Source organism: Eschrichtius robustus, chromosome 18, assembly GCF_028021215.1.
Source record: "Eschrichtius robustus isolate mEscRob2 chromosome 18, mEscRob2.pri, whole genome shotgun sequence".
Classification (NCBI taxonomy): Eukaryota; Metazoa; Chordata; class Mammalia; order Artiodactyla; family Eschrichtiidae; genus Eschrichtius; species Eschrichtius robustus.
In genome coordinates this window covers 68110059-68126122 of record NC_090841.1, presented here as the reverse complement: position 1 = coordinate 68126122, position 16064 = coordinate 68110059, and the positions used below count along the sequence as shown (strand labels likewise).

General features: G+C 37.1%; 1 protein-coding gene across 1 annotated transcript in view; it reads right to left on the bottom strand.

The window, feature by feature from the left end:
- The window catches only part of HS6ST3 (heparan sulfate 6-O-sulfotransferase 3), a 663851-nt gene that overhangs the window by 383983 nt on the left and 263804 nt on the right, over positions 1-16064 (bottom strand). The gene's annotated exons all lie outside the window — the stretch shown is intronic.

The following is a 16064-nucleotide window of genomic DNA, read 5'->3' as shown; positions in this document are numbered from 1 at the left end:
TTATCTTCCCAGGGCTTCTGGCATCACTAATTAGATGCTAGTGCAACAAACAGTAATACTCATTAAAAAAATCTTTACCAGCAACATCTAAGTTGTTTAAGTCCATAGGATATATTTTCCACATCAAGTAAATACCACCATTCAATTTTCACTCAAGGTCAAGCATAGTTAGTATATTACAATTTTCTAGAGTTTAGGTGGCACATGTTAATTGGCTTTTATCTCGTGTTGAGAGATAGCAATAAGCAATAAGGACAAATAATTGAGAACCAAAATAAGCACCCTGCTATACACACTGACCCAGGTCACAGGCTTGAAGATAGAGATTCTTAGAGAGATCATGATAATTTATTAAATGTGCTTTATTCAAGAGCAATTTAATCTACTCAGGAAAATTAATTCATTCAATGAATATGTTTTTTTTTTTGGATATCTATCCATATACTCTTCTAGGCATTGGGATACAGCAGAAATAACCCAGAGAAGATTTCTACTCTTAAAGTACTTATATGCTTGGATGCAGAGTAGAGGTAGACAATAAAAAGGAAACAAGGAAGCAAGATCATTGCAGACCATGATAAAGGCTATAAAGAAAATTAGCAAAGTGATGGGAAGCAACTAGGAGTCAGAGGTAAGTGGATGAAGGGGCAGGTCTTTACAGAGAGGTTAGGCCATGACTACGAGAAGGCGGTGTATTTGCCAAGTCTTGTAGAAAGAGAAGAAAAAACGCAAGATAACAGCCAAAGAACAGTGTGTTGAGCAGAGGAAAGCGCAAGTGCAAAGACTCTGAAGCAAGAAAGGGTCTTCTATGTTAAAAGAAAAGAGCGGGTGTCAGTGTGGCTAGAGTGTGGTGAGCAAGGAGGAGCTTGGCCCGTGATGAAGTGGAAGAGGTGGGCAGGGGCAGAACTTCCTGGTGTGACGGGAAAGACTTGGACATGGTAAAGGGAAGTAAAAGGTCCTTGTGACTTAGCTCACCATATAAAATTAATTCAGTCTACCTGGGATAGCTAGTGAGTTAGAAGAAAATAATAATAATAAAATTTTAGAATTGGAGGGGAATTTATAGATTATCTGTGCCACTCCTTGTTTCATAGATGTTGACCATGAGGCCCCGTGGGGTCAGTGAAAAGGGGAGCCAGAACTCCACATTCTTTGACATCTAGTGACCTTTTCATGTGGTCTGCAGGCTCCCATAGCAAGCATCTGGTGAAGAACATAGCTACTCAAGTTCTTCTCTGAAGATGGAAATTAAAAAGAACAAGAGAGCGGTTCTGCATGCTTACAGGAGGAATGTCTTGAAGGCCCTTGTGATTTGCTCTTTCTTAGACAAACTGCATCTTTGAGTAGGGTCTACAGAAAGAGACAGGGACAAAGATTCAGCAAGTGCCACAAGAAGGAGAAAACTGATGAAATTACAGAGAATGGGGAATCCCACAAGGTGAAATAGCCTAAAGTAGTAGATATCAATACGTAAAGCTGGAAAGGACACGAAGTTTGCCAGAGAAGTAAAACAGACATAAAGAACCCATTAAATAATAACCTTAAAAATTCAATATTAAAAAAAATCTCCAATTATTGAGTGTCACTTAGGTCAGATTCTCTTCCCAATGTATTTTAAAATTCTTTTCAGTTCTTTTCTTTTTTTTTGACTAACCAAAATAAACAAACAAAAATACTATACAGAGTAAAATGATAATATAATAATATACGGACATATGAGAGGATACATACTTGAGGAATAGCCTAATAACGATTAAGACTGGCCCTCTCTTTCTGGAGAGACAGAGCTTGGATGGGCCTGGTCAAGTCGTTTGCCTTCTTGGGGACAGAAAACTACACTAAATAACTTTGTAATTAATGCTCTCCTAACAAAACTGAATCATTTTATTCTCCCTAAACGCACAGCAGTATTAACAGGGTCAAAATTCTATAAGGTGTGGAGAAAAGGGAACCCTCATACACTGTTGGTAGGAATGTAAACTGATATAGCCACTATGAAAAACAGTGTGAAGATTCCTCAAAAAGTTAAAAATAGAACTACCATGTGATTCAGCTATTCCACTTCTGAAGAATACAAAAACACACACACATACAATGCAATACTACTCAGCCAAAAAATAGATGAAATCTTGCCATTTGCGACAACATGGATGGACCTTGAGGGTATTATACTAAGTGAAATAAGTCATATGGAGAAAGACAAATACTGTATGATTTCACTCATATGTGGAATCTAAAAAAACAAACTCAAAGACAAAATAAATGAACAAACCAAACCAAACAAAAACACATTTAGATATAGAGAACAGAGTAATGGTTACCAGAGGGGAACGGGGAAGGTAGAGAGAAATAGGTAAAGGGGGTCAACTGTATGGTGGCAGATAGAAACTAAGTTTTTCCTGGCGAACACACCGTAGTATATACAGAGGGAGAAATACAGTGTTGTACATGTGAAATTTAAATAATGTTACAAACCAACATTACCACAATAAAGTTTTTTAAATGTTCTTAATTCTGTAAGAGAGAAGGAAAGCAGATTTAAATTAACATCATGACAAAATAAGATAACTGCAACTTAGAAGTTGTGATAGACATAGCAGTGATTTTAATGTCGATAACAGTGTGTCAGGCAAACTGTGATTTGTATACCCCCGGGATTACATTGGGAAAAACCCCGCCACTTATTCCAATCAAATTGATGAGAACAGACATGATTGAAATAAGCAGAGGATGCTTGAGGAAGATCCTGCTTAACATTCACAGCTTCACATAAAAGAGTCCTCTTACATCTCCTTAAATCATATATTTGTTAAAAACATGAACAAAAATCTAAATGGGCCTGCTTTCAAACTGGTAAGGAATGCAAGTAAAGAGACAACAGAAAATAGAAAGCTTATCCTTCACATCAATGTTGGACTTATAAATTAAGGCACAATTTCTATTTATAATCATTCTTGTCCTTTTAATAAAAATAATACACTGCCAAACTTCTTTTTTAAATATGTTGTCTTAAATGTATATATAGTGCTATTCAATTTATGTGCACACTATTCATGATCTCCAAATACTGAAATATTTCAAGATATTGTACTTTAGCTTCAGGAAACTACGTGTCTTTAGTGGGCTGAATGGTGACCCTCAAAATGATATGTCCACATCCTAACCTCCAGGAACCAGTGAATATGATCTTATTTGGCAAGAAGATCTTCGCAGACATAATTAAGGTAAGGATCTCAGGACAAGATCATCTTGGATTATTCAAATGGGACCTAAATCCAATGACAAGTGTCTTTAGAAAAAATACATGGAGGTAAAATATGGGGAGAAGAGAATGCCATGTGAATATGGAAACAGAGACTGGAGTGAAGCAGCCCGAAGCCAATGAACATCTGGAGCCACCAGAAGCTGGAAGAAACAAGGAAGGATCCTCCCCTCCTTTGGAGCCTTCAGAGGAAACACAGCTCTACCGACACCTTGATTTTGGACTTCTGGACTCCAGAACCAACTGTGAGAGAATAAATTCCTTTTTTTAAGCCACCAAGTTTGTGGTAATTTATTACAGTAGCTCTAGAAAACTCATACAGCATCTTTCTTCTCTTTTCCTTAATGACTATAAAAGTATGGCAACATTAAAGAAAGGTTTGAGCAGGAGATGAAGACAAATCATCTATATGCTCGATAATCTAATTAACAGATATTTTCGTTTTGGCATACTCCTATTGACTTTTTGTCCATATACTGACATTGTTGTACTCAAACTGAATACATGATATTTTATTGTCCTTTATTCCCTAATGGCCTTCAAATATATTTTAATTCTGTAGAAATTCCACTGAATTAATACTCCACATATTACTTAAACATTTTGTAAGTTTTAAAGATCTGGGCTGATGCTTATATTACTAATAAATGACTTTCTACTAGAGTCAGACATGGTCCTAGATATTTTTGATGCCATATATATTGCTTGAATCATGCTTAGGGAACCATCAGTCAATCCCCCAAAGAGTATTTCTTGAGCAACTACTAAATACCAGGCACTGTTCCAGGTCTTAGGAATGCTGCAGTAAACATGACGAAAGTATATGGGCTTTTGGTTTATATCACAGCCAAAAGGTAAACTGATAAAACATGGCCAACGTGTTTTATAAACATGGTAAAATGATAAATCAGATCAACAAAGAAAGAAAGAACTCTTAGAAAACTAGAAAGGGAAAGGAACTTCCCTAATTTAATAGAAAGCATCTCTCAAAACTCTATGGCAAACATCATGCTTCACTGATGAAATGTTAGGAGTTTTTCCTTTAAAATTGGTGACAAGAAAAGGATGCCATGTGTCACCACTTCTATTTAACATCGTACCAGCAGTCCAAAAGGCACTAAAAGACAAGGAGAAGAAAATACAGGAAAATGTAGGGAAAAAGGAATAAGACTATCATAATTTGCAAATGATATGACTATCTATATAGGAAAAACTCCAAAGTACCTACAGACAAATCATTAGAATTAATGAATTTAGCAAGATGACTGGATGTAGGGTATCAGGGTACAGGACAATTTCTTTCTTTTTTTTCCTGCTCTTTATTTTTATTATTTTTAAATGAATTTTTATTGGAGTATAGTTGATTTACGATGTTGTATTAGTTTCTGCTGTACAGCAAAGTGAATCAGTTATACATATACATATCTCCACTCTTTTTTACATTCTTTTCCCATGTAGGTCATTACAGGGTATTAAGTAGAGTTCCCTGTGCTATACAGTAGATTCTTATTAGTTATCTATTTTATATATAGTTGTGTGTATATGTCAATCCCAATCTCCTAATTCATCCCCTCCCTTTCCCCCTTAGTAACGATCTGAACAATTTCTTAAAGTACAGAAAGCATAGTTAGAAAAGATTGATGACTTTGACTGTTAAAAATGAATCATTGCTCATCAAGACACCATAGAATGATATTTGCAACATACAAAATTGATATTTCCACATATATTGCTTGCTAGTAATTAATATTAGAAAATGCGTAAAGAAGTAATAGCCATTGATAAGGAAATAAAAACAACCATTAGAAAAATGGGCAAAAAACTTGAACTGGACTTTCATGGAAATAAAAACTCAAACAGTAAATAAACATGTTAAAAGATGTTTAGTAATCAGGGAAATGCCAATTAAGACCATCCGGAAATACCAATTTATACACATCAGATTGGCAAAAATTATAAAGGCTTACAATACCATGTGTCCATGATATTCAGTGGAGTAGGGTAACATGTTATCCAATATTCATGGCCAGAAGGATGAATTACCAAACTGTGCTATGTTCACACAAATGGAATATTACACAGCAATGAAAATGAATGAAATACAGCTATGCACAGCAGGAATGACTCAAAAACAACTTCAAGAGAAAAAAATTGCATAAGATAACAGAGTATAATATCATTTTTATAATGCTCAAAATCCAGCAAAAGTCAACGATACAGATATTATTAGATATTGTTTAGAAATACATGCATAGAGTAATAATAATAAACATTTTTAAAATAGAAATGATGAAGACAAAATTCACAACACTAATTACCCTTGAGTGAATCAGGAGATATAAGAATTTAGAGGAACATATAAGCAAGTTCAAAACTAATGGTGGGACTCTAGTTTTGTTTTTGTTTTTTTGAGTTTTTTTGGCTGCCATGGCTTGTGGGATCTTAGTTCCCCAACCAGGGATTGAACCTGCACCCTCGGCAGTGAAATCACAGAGTCCTAACCACCGACTGGACCACCAGGGAATTCCTGGGACTCTAGTTCTTAAGTTGGATAATTTGTTCATGGGTTTTCATATTACTGTTATGCTTTGTAACTTACACATGTTACAAAAATTCTTCATATATTACAAATATTATATAGAAAATTTTCTAAAGAAAATGTAGGAATAAACAAAAGAACTGACAAAACTGTATTATTCTAAGGGGAAAAAGAAAGGTTGCAAATAAACAATGGCAAAACACTGCAGTTGAAAATAACTTTAACTATAGGTCTCTGGTTTTCAACCCTAGGCGTACATTTGCATCACTTGGGGTGGTGGACATTTTTAAAAAGAGCAATGCCTGGACCTCATCTGAGACCAAGTAAATCAAAATGTACAGGGCTGGAAATCAGTCATCAATTTGTTTGTTGGCTTTCTTCTGTGTTTGCCTTCACCATTTGCCAGATGATTCTAAGATGCAGCCAGGATGACAGATCACTGATCTAGACCAAGCCTCCTATTTCCCATTGAGAAACTGAGGCCAGAGAGAAGTGACTTGCTATATTAGTATTAGTGGAAACCCCAAGTTTCAAACCATCCATTAACTCATCAACATAATTATACTGTCAGGAAATTTTTACCAAACTTCTAAAAAAAAATTTTTAAGAGGTGGAAAGAGGACAACATTTTAAAAAATCTCATTCTGAAAATAGTCACCAGGGCCCTGGCATCCTAGCTCTCCCCACACATTTTCTCCAGGCAAAAATTATATAAAACCTCATCTTCTTCCTTCCCTTTCAATGAGTGGGTGGGGGGAACCCACCCTGCTTTATATCCTTTGCTCCACTTTGTACTTATTGAAGTACAGCGAAGCCCTAGAAATCTCCCTGAAGAGGTGTCTAATAGTCTCAACCCTGCACTCATCAGTCTTCTTGTGCATCCACTGCCCAGATGACAGAGGCCAGTGAGGTGCTGACAGATGTGCAGGGCTGGCTGGAAGGAGAATAGATTTTAAAAATTAACTCTCAGCATCTTCCTTCCCCAGGCTTTGCCCAGAAAGGCTTCCGTGTCAGCTGAAACGATGGTCATATTGCAGGATCCCAGATTATACTCACGCGGAGTCATCAGACATCTGTTAACAAGACCTAAGGCAATTGGGTATGCTAAGGCGTCTGCTTTCTGCTTCACTGTGCAGAAAACTGGGCAAGGAGGGGGTGATCTTTTGATTCAATAACCAAATATCCTTCTGCGCACTCCCCTGCAGTTGGTTCTGACCAGGAATCAGCCAGTCTCTGCTTGGTAATTTTGCTTAAAGAACTTTCGGTTCCTTTCTCTAATTTGCTGCAAGAGGGTTAGCCCCTGCTAACGGAGGATTTGGGTTTTGTTCTAGAGGAAGGGATAACCGTCCTGAAATGCCCTGGGTCCTTACCCTTCATGAATGAGTGACACACGCCCCCACTCCCACATGCCCTGCTTCAAAAGCACAACTTCAGGAGGCACCATTTTTCTTTCACGGATTTAATCCTCCTAAATTCAAACACAGTACTCTGTGATGGAATTGTACACCTCTCCTAGATCCCAGTGATATTAAGATCAATGTTTCCTTGGGGTGAAACGTGTCCTTTACACATGTACACCAAGAAATGGAATTAGGGAGTTCATAAAGACTTAGATCGTTAGTAATGATAGACACTGGCATGTGTCAACAGTTTTGACGCATCTTGCTCTTGAACCTTTATGCAACCCTTACAATATCATAACTTACTCATTATTTCGTCTCCTTTCATTTCCCTGGCGAATTCAGAATGCTTTGTCTAAACTCAAAAATAAAAGAGAAAGAGGAAAATGGATGGAATAATCCCTAACACAGACAAATTCTAACTAATTGATAGTTGACTAAGACAAGAAAATGCATAAATATGACTGGCAAAAATCGAATTTTTACTCAGTTTTATTATGTTTCTGTTCAAATGAAGAATTATACCGTAGATCCTGAATTATACCATGTAATTTAAACCAAAAGAGTAAATTATGGTGTTTTAAAAGCTCTGAGCATCAGGCTTTCGAGTCTGGATTAATTCTTATGGTGTAAGAAGTCCTTTTTTCATTGGAACATGTCTACCAGCTGGATGGAAAACACATCTTCTTCAAATAAAGCTTAATCTAATAGGCATTCATAGAAAACATTCTTTGATACAAAGCAGCCATTCTCTTATTACTGAGTCCTGAAAATTTTGTTATTTATAAGCACCACATCTTCAGTCCAAATAGGGTAGCCCTCTAACTGGAGAGCCCTGGATTTTGGAGTGGGTTATAGGTTTCAGCCTGCAGGTGTAGAAGAAGAACCTCAGTTTAATGAACTATTGATATTATGCATAATAAAGTAGAGAAAGTTGTGTCCGAGGAAAGTGAAAAAGACGTAGCAAGCAATGTGGGGTGGGATGGGCATGCAGGGGTTGTTGAACAAAATCATGTGGGAAATGTAGGAGTTTGGAATGAAATATTGTGCTCTGTGCACTCTCCCTTTTACCTCATACATTTACAGGGGGAAAGAACTAAAATTCATGACACGAGTTTTCAATGAATCATCAATAGAAATTTGCTCAGTATGGAATGGATGTAGTCAGAACAGTTATCAGGGGAAAATAAAAGAGGGGAGTGGGCCACTGGTAAAGGGATTAGATTACAAAGCAAGCTCTCAAAACAAGCCCTGTTAATCAAGCCAGATATTAGCAGCTTCTCCTACTCTGTAACTTTAATGTGACTGAGTCCTAGAACACTCTGAGTTGTTTGCATCTACAATAATAATGAGTGATGTGGTTTTGTTCTTACATTTTGCAAAGAGCTTTAATGTTATCTCATTTACATCCCTTTCATTTTCATCATTGTTAACATCTACGAAGTAGACAGGTCTTAAAAAATAGGAAAAAGGGCCAGTAAGAACTGAGAAGCAGGAAATTAAGAGTTTATCTCAGAAAATAAGCAGAGCAAGATTGTACCAGCATCACAGTCAACAGCTATGATTTTCGTAAAGTGGGGATCAATATTTAATTAAACACATTAAGCACAGGGAACAAAACATGCAGGCGTCAGATTTGCAAAAATATATTTGAACCCTATCATCCTATAACAAAAGGTTTTAAAATGCAAATCTTTTTATTATTCATTTCTCAATACATATTGCTTTTATATCACCATTGTCTAAGAATATAATCTTAGAGTTATATAAAGTTTTGCCATACAGAATTAGAATATTTGTTTTACTTCAGCTTTTCTTTTTAAAGTACTTTTAAATATTGCTACTAAATCTATGTTAAAACAAGTATGTTCTTTTACACAGCAGGAAAATACAAATTGTAATTATTTGAAGGTCAATTTAGCAACTTATTCTTTAAAGCTATGTTTCTTAAATGATGGTTCTTAGACCACCCACACCAGAATCACCTGGGGTACTGATGCCTGGGTCTCAGCCCCAGAATTCTGACGTAATAGGTCTGGGGTACAGCCTGGGTGTGGGGAATTTTTTAAACTCCTTACGTGATCTTGATGTGCATTCAAGATTGAGAACTACTACCCTAGACTCACCAAAGAAGAACGTCTGGGCATGGGCCCTGGAATTCAAGGACCCAGGTGATTCTTAAACACAATAAATTATAAGAATATGAAAAAATGTTTTTGATTCACGTGTACCTGAAAAGTGTTCAAAGATATTCAAGTGTATAACAAAATTCAATCTCCTAGAGAAGGAGCAAAACTAATTCAGTAATAAATAAGATCATTTTAAAATAAGCACAGTAAAGCTAATGCCTCTTTAAAGTACATTAGTGATTTCAAAGGCTCTCTTTGTAATTTACCTCATTTAAGATGATAACAACCTTGTGAGGTAGTCATATTAAGATCCTCACTTTGAAATAATAGCAAATTTAGGTTCAAGTCTTTTGACTCACCCAGATTGAACAGCTAGTCAGTTGTCAAACTGAAACACAAAAATCCCAATTTTTCCTGAAATATCTGCTCTTTCCTCTATAGGCATGATGACCATATTTTTTAAAAGGAAATTATACTTTCTGGCCTGATAAAGATACAAAACTTGAGGGAATTCCCTGGCGGCCCAGTGGTTAACACTCGGAGTTTCCAGTGCAGGGGGTGTGGGTTTGATCACTGGTCAGGGAACTAAGAGCCCACATACCATGTGTGAAGCGTGGCCAATAAATAAATAAATAAATAAAAGATACGAGACTTGAAAATACACTTCACACTCATGGCCTCTCCTTAATCTTCTTATTTAGGTAATTACAAATATTAGTTTTAGAAACAATAGCATTAGATAATGTATGCTACATGTCACAGTTGACAAGAGAGTTTTCATAAAGAGTCTTACAGGAGAAATAGAATAGTGCAACAAGTATGATTTTGAACTCCTTATTACATACCTTTTGTTTTTACCCATAACTCTCCAATGCCTAGCATAGAGCAGAAAAAGAGAGACAATCCAATCAATACTTGTTAAATGAGGTCAGGCCTAATACTGGTACCCCTACCTCACACCCTTCCCATGCCAATGTGACAGGCTGGCATGGAATATTTGAATAGAACACTATGAGAACATTCATGCCCAGAAACCACATCCTTTTAGATTAAACCACACCCAGAATCTCTATGTTCACTGTCTCATGTGGGACAGGGGTGGAATATCTAAGGGTCTAGTAAGAGGAAGTTCTGCCTCCTAGCCCCAGCAAACTACATATAAAATATCTCTGCCTAGACTTCTGTCATTCCACAATGGACATTCTGACCCAAAACTTGACCTAAACTTAACCAAGCAAAAGAGAGTGCCTAGCCCAACCCTGCTGGATCACTTTGGGTGGAAACGAAGAATCTGTTTCAAAGAATTTGAAGCATGTCCCTTTAAATAGGTACTTATAAAATTTAAAATCATAGTTATTCAGCCCTTGGCAATTCTGCAGTATGCAATGCTTACTACCCAGAATGGAGATTATGAATGACTTTTAAAATAAATGGAGATAATCTATTCTTTCCTCTTGGTCTGACAAAATCCTGTGTTACATATAGGATGAGCATAAACAGTCATTGACTTAAAGTCTTAAAATACTTTTCTTCCAATGTTTTTCATCATATTTTTTTATTGTGGTAAAATATACATAACGTAAAATTTACCATTTTAACCATTTTTAAGTGTACAATTCAGTGGCATTAAGTATATTCATGATGTTGTACAACCATTGCCCTATCCATTTCCAGAACTTGTTTATCATCTCAAACAGAAACTCTGAATCCATTAAGCAATAACTCAGCCCCCTCTCTCTCAACCCCTTGTAACTTATACTTTCTGTCTTTATGAATTTGCCTATTCTAGGTACCTCATAGAAGGGGAATCATACAGTATTTGCCCTTCTGTGTCTGGCTTCTTTCATGTAGCATAATGTTTTCAAGGTTTTCAACCCATGTTGTAGTATTTTTCAGAATGTTTTCCTTTTTAAGGCTGAATAATATTCCATTGTATGTACATACCACATTTTGTTCATCCATTCATTTGCAGATGAACATTTAGTTTTTTCCAGCTTTTGTCTATTATGAATAATGCAACTAGGAACATGGCATACAAGTATCTCTTTGAGTTCCTAAATTCAATTCTTTTGGGTATATGATTAGAAGTGGAACTACTGGATCATATGGTAGTTCTATGTTTACTCTATGTCGCCAAATTGTTTTCCATGGCAGCTACTCTATATTGCATTCCCATCAGCAACGCACTAGCATTACAGTTTCTCCACATCCTTGCCAACATTTGTTATTTTCCTTTTTTTTTAATGATAGCCATCCTACATTTTTATAAATTATTTTCTTATTTCCAGCATGATGAGTAAAATAAATTCTTGACTCATTTAACTTATCCACTAGTCACCAAAATAAAAATTTTAAAGGTTATTTTATGAAGGTGGATTTTCTTTTCATATATATATGGGTTGTATTACCAATCCCTACACTAAAGGATCCCCAAACAGAATAGCTCATTTGATTTCTGTGTTTCACATCTGTCTTCTTCTAATACGCTTTACTCTTCCACTAGATTTAATGTGCAGCTTCTGCTCTCCTATTACCTAGCAGAGTGGTTCTCAAACTTAAGCTGTATCAGGATCACCTTGAGGCCTTGTTACAACCAGGCTTCTGGTCCCCACCCCCAGAGTCTCCGATTCTCATCTGCATTTTCAACAAGTTTCCCTGGTGATACCGACGCTGTTGGCCTGGGAACCACATTTTGAGAACCACTGACCTAGAAAATCAGGAAAATAAACTTCCAATGTTTTTCCAGAAAGAGCAGCAAGACCCTGCAAGACTAGATGAATGTGTCTCTAAGGAGCGAGGAAGTTGCATTAAGCAGCCAGACTTTGCACCATCTACTTTGGCTTCAGAGGAACTGGGTTTTGTTGTTCCTGTTTGTTTTGTTTTTCACTTTCTTCCAACTCCTCATGGAATCCTGGCGGTCAGACCTTAAAGGTTATCTAGCTTAACCACTTCCCAAAGCAAGAAACTCCTTTACATCCAAAACAAGTGAGCAGTCCCACTCTGTTTTTAGCACTTCCAGGGATGGGTAACTCACCCTTGCATTGTTTTCAAATACAGTTGGCCCTTGAACAATGTGCCGACCCTCCGTGCACTGGAAAACCCTTATAACTTCTAGGTGGCCCTCCACACATACGAGGTTCCTCATCTGGGGATTTAACCAACTTCGGATGCTATAATACTGTACTATTTACTACTGGGAAAAAGTCCCTGTATAAATGGACCCTGGAATTTCAAATGCCTGTTGTTCAAGGGTCAACTGCAATTGAGACTGTCAGATAAGAAAAGGCTAGTGAGGTGTTACTTTAAAATGATATGACTTGGGTTCCAAACTCAGACACGGGAGGATGAAACCATCTTAGCTTTCCCTAACAGCTTTTTTAAAGGAATCTTTAAAAATTTCTTACTAACATTTTTTTTCTTTTTTTTTTCTAGTCCACATCATTCAGAATAAGAGGAAGTAAATAAAGACATTTAAAAAAGAGCCAAAAACATTTTTTAATAGTAGGATCAGCAGAGCCTTGTGATAAAGTAAGGCATCACAAGATTAGACTGGAATCATAGTCATGACATTTAATTACTGTTAGCCCAAACCCCTTCATTTGCAATATGGAGATAAAAGTGTACCCGTTACTACTCACAGGTGCACCACATCTAATAATGTATAGCAAAGCACTCTCTAAACTGGGATAATCAACTCGTTAGCTATTACTAGCCTAATTATTCATATTATCTACTTTTATTTAACTAATATACCATTCTTACATAGTGTTTCCAATAATATTTTAGTGCCTTGGTTAAGCACTCATAAATATCTGGTATATAAATGCCCTTTTGCTTCCTCTTGCGTTTTTTAATTATACAAAAACATCATAAATCAAGGCTGCCTCTGTCTCCTGGGAATTTCAAAATAATCATGACATTCCCTACCTCTTTTGCCCTCCTCACAGCTGTTCATAATGATGGCTGCCCCCATCTTAAGCAACCTTGCTATCAATAGAAGCCGAACCTGACAGGATATTGGCAGCTCTCTTCCTGATAGCAGGTGATTGACATTTTCTCAGCGCCCTCCCCTGGCTCCTCCTACCTGTATTAGTATCAGAGTTTTGCCTTGTTTCTCTGCTCGTTCCCCACAATGAGCTTGAAGGTCTGATCATTCCCAAAGCCCTAGAGGGCATTCAACATTAATCCCATTTGTCCTGCACCCAACAAAGGAGCACTGAATTAGACATTTCCCCCCTCCCCTATTTTTGTCAATATGTCCTACAAAATACCCAAAGGGTACCCACCCTTTTGGCCCAGAAGCTAAGATACCCTGGGTCTTTTTGTTCTCTCCCTACAAAGTGGAGTCTCTTTTAACTTGAAACATCAAACTTCTTTTAACTTCAAAGTGGAGTCTATTTTAACCTTCCCAGGTAAGTCTCCAGCTGCTTCTCTTCTTGGATTGTGCCAGCACCCAGTCCTTCAACAATGGGTCCAGCTCCTACTCTCCCAAACTCTGTTTGCTTAGGAGCAACTCTGAGCTGGCCAAGCACACTGTACACTTCGTCTCTGCCCTGTCCTCCTGAAGTATGTCCTCACTTTCTCTCTGGATGACCCAGCCTAGGTCCCTTTCCAGGCTGGCCCCTGGCCCCTGATCAATGGTGGGATGGGATGGCTCTAGTGTGTCCCTGTCCCTCCACCCCCATGCCCACTCCTCCTTTACTGCTGGCTACTCCTCTAGCAAATCTTCCCTTGGCCCAGGTTGGAGGGGCTTTACCAACCCCTACTGGGAAAGAAAATGGGTAGAATTGTTTGGCAACCTATTATCTTCAGAGGTATTAATCCACTTTCTGCTGTTCTACCTTATTAGGCCAAACCTCCCAGAATTTTTCAGTGCTTTCGGCATGTTCAGACCAATGGTATGCAGGATCCCAAAATCTATGTGATGTCCCCCCTCCCTCTCCACAGCAGCAGGACCACTGGTGGCCATTCCTGACAACCTATGTGTCAATAAGGGGACCTGTCAACTTCATTCATTGAAGGCTTATAAAGCCAGATTGCAGGACCCCACTTCCAATTTCTGACTCATCTGCATTTCTAACAAGTTTCCCAGGTGATACTGAAGCTGCTGATCTGAGAACCGCATTTTTAGAACCAGTTACTAGTGGTTAAAAAAATAAAAACTTTAATGAGGAAGCAAGGTTTTCTAAAAGTGTACTGATTAATCAGTTTGCCCATATAACTAGACAGTTTTCCATATTCCTACACAGAAATCCAATCCAAAAAATTTTAAAGCAAATATGTTTATGATAAGCTGTTCAACACTCTGACTGCCAGTCAATTATGGAGCACAGATAACCCATCAAATGTAGAAGCGGTTTTAGGAAGAAAAAGGTGACCCTGGGTAAAGCTGCCACGGAACTACATTCATTCACGTTAACAATCGTCATTTGTTTCTAGTGAAAATAAGAGTCCCACTCACCTTGCCTCATTAGGTCCTTCCCAAGCACCCTCTCCAAACACTGTAATTTCACCCCGAAGGCAAAGATGAAGTTGGCATCAAGGACCTACCATGGCATCCATCAGAAATAGTGCAAGCCACTAAGCCATTTTTGCAAAGTTTCAAACCTAGAGAATATCATAATAAATAACAGTGTACCCTTCCCCGAGATTCATCTATTATTATTTTACCACATTCGCTTCCTCTCTCTCTATATATATACAGTTGACCCTTGAACAACTCGACTCTGACTTGCGCGGGTCCATTTACACGTGGATATTTTTCAATAGTAAATACTACAGTACTACATGGTCTGTGGTTGGTTGAATCTGTGGATGGGGAGGAAGCACCGATACAGAGGGCTGCGGACTATAAATTATATTTGGATTAACACCTTCATTGTTTAAGGGTCAACTGTATAGTTTTTTTCCTTCCTACTGCATATTCTAAGAATAAAAAATTTTTTCTTAAGTAACTACAGTACCATTATTATACCTAAGAAACTAACATTAATTCAATTTATGATCCATTACATAGCCTATATTCAAATTGTTCCAACTGCTCTCAAAGCCCCAAAATAGTTTTTGTTGTTTTCTCTCCTTTTTATTTTTAATCCAGCATCCAAATTCCATGCATTGCATCTGGTTGTTAGGTCTCTCTAAATCTTTTTAACTTAAATATTCCCTATGCTTTTTTTTATGAATCATAATATTAACTATTTAAAGAATCCAGGCTAGCTGTCTGTCACAATGTCCCACTTTCTGGATCTGTCTAATTGTTTCTTCATGATTAGATCCAGTTTAACATATTTGGCATGGATATTACCTAGGTGACATTAGCATCAAATTAGGAGACATATAATGTCAGATTGTTCTACTACTGGCAATATTAGGTTTGATGACATAGATAAGGTGGCTTCTACTGTACAGGTACATTTTTCACTTTGCAAGAGATAAGTAATCTGTGAGATGACACCTTGAGACCATGTGAATATCCTGTTCCCAACCACCTTTCTCCAAAAGGTTTAGTATCCACTGATGATCCTCAACCGATCAATTATTGAATTAAGGATTGTAACACTGATTTTCTTATTCTATCTTTTCTTCTATAATTATTAGTTAGCATTCTTCTGTTAAAAATGGATCTCTCTTTGTACACTATATATGTAAACACATACATATATACATCTATATCACAATGGACTTATGCTTTTACTTTTTATTTAATGTTATAATTATTATAATTATTCTTTTTT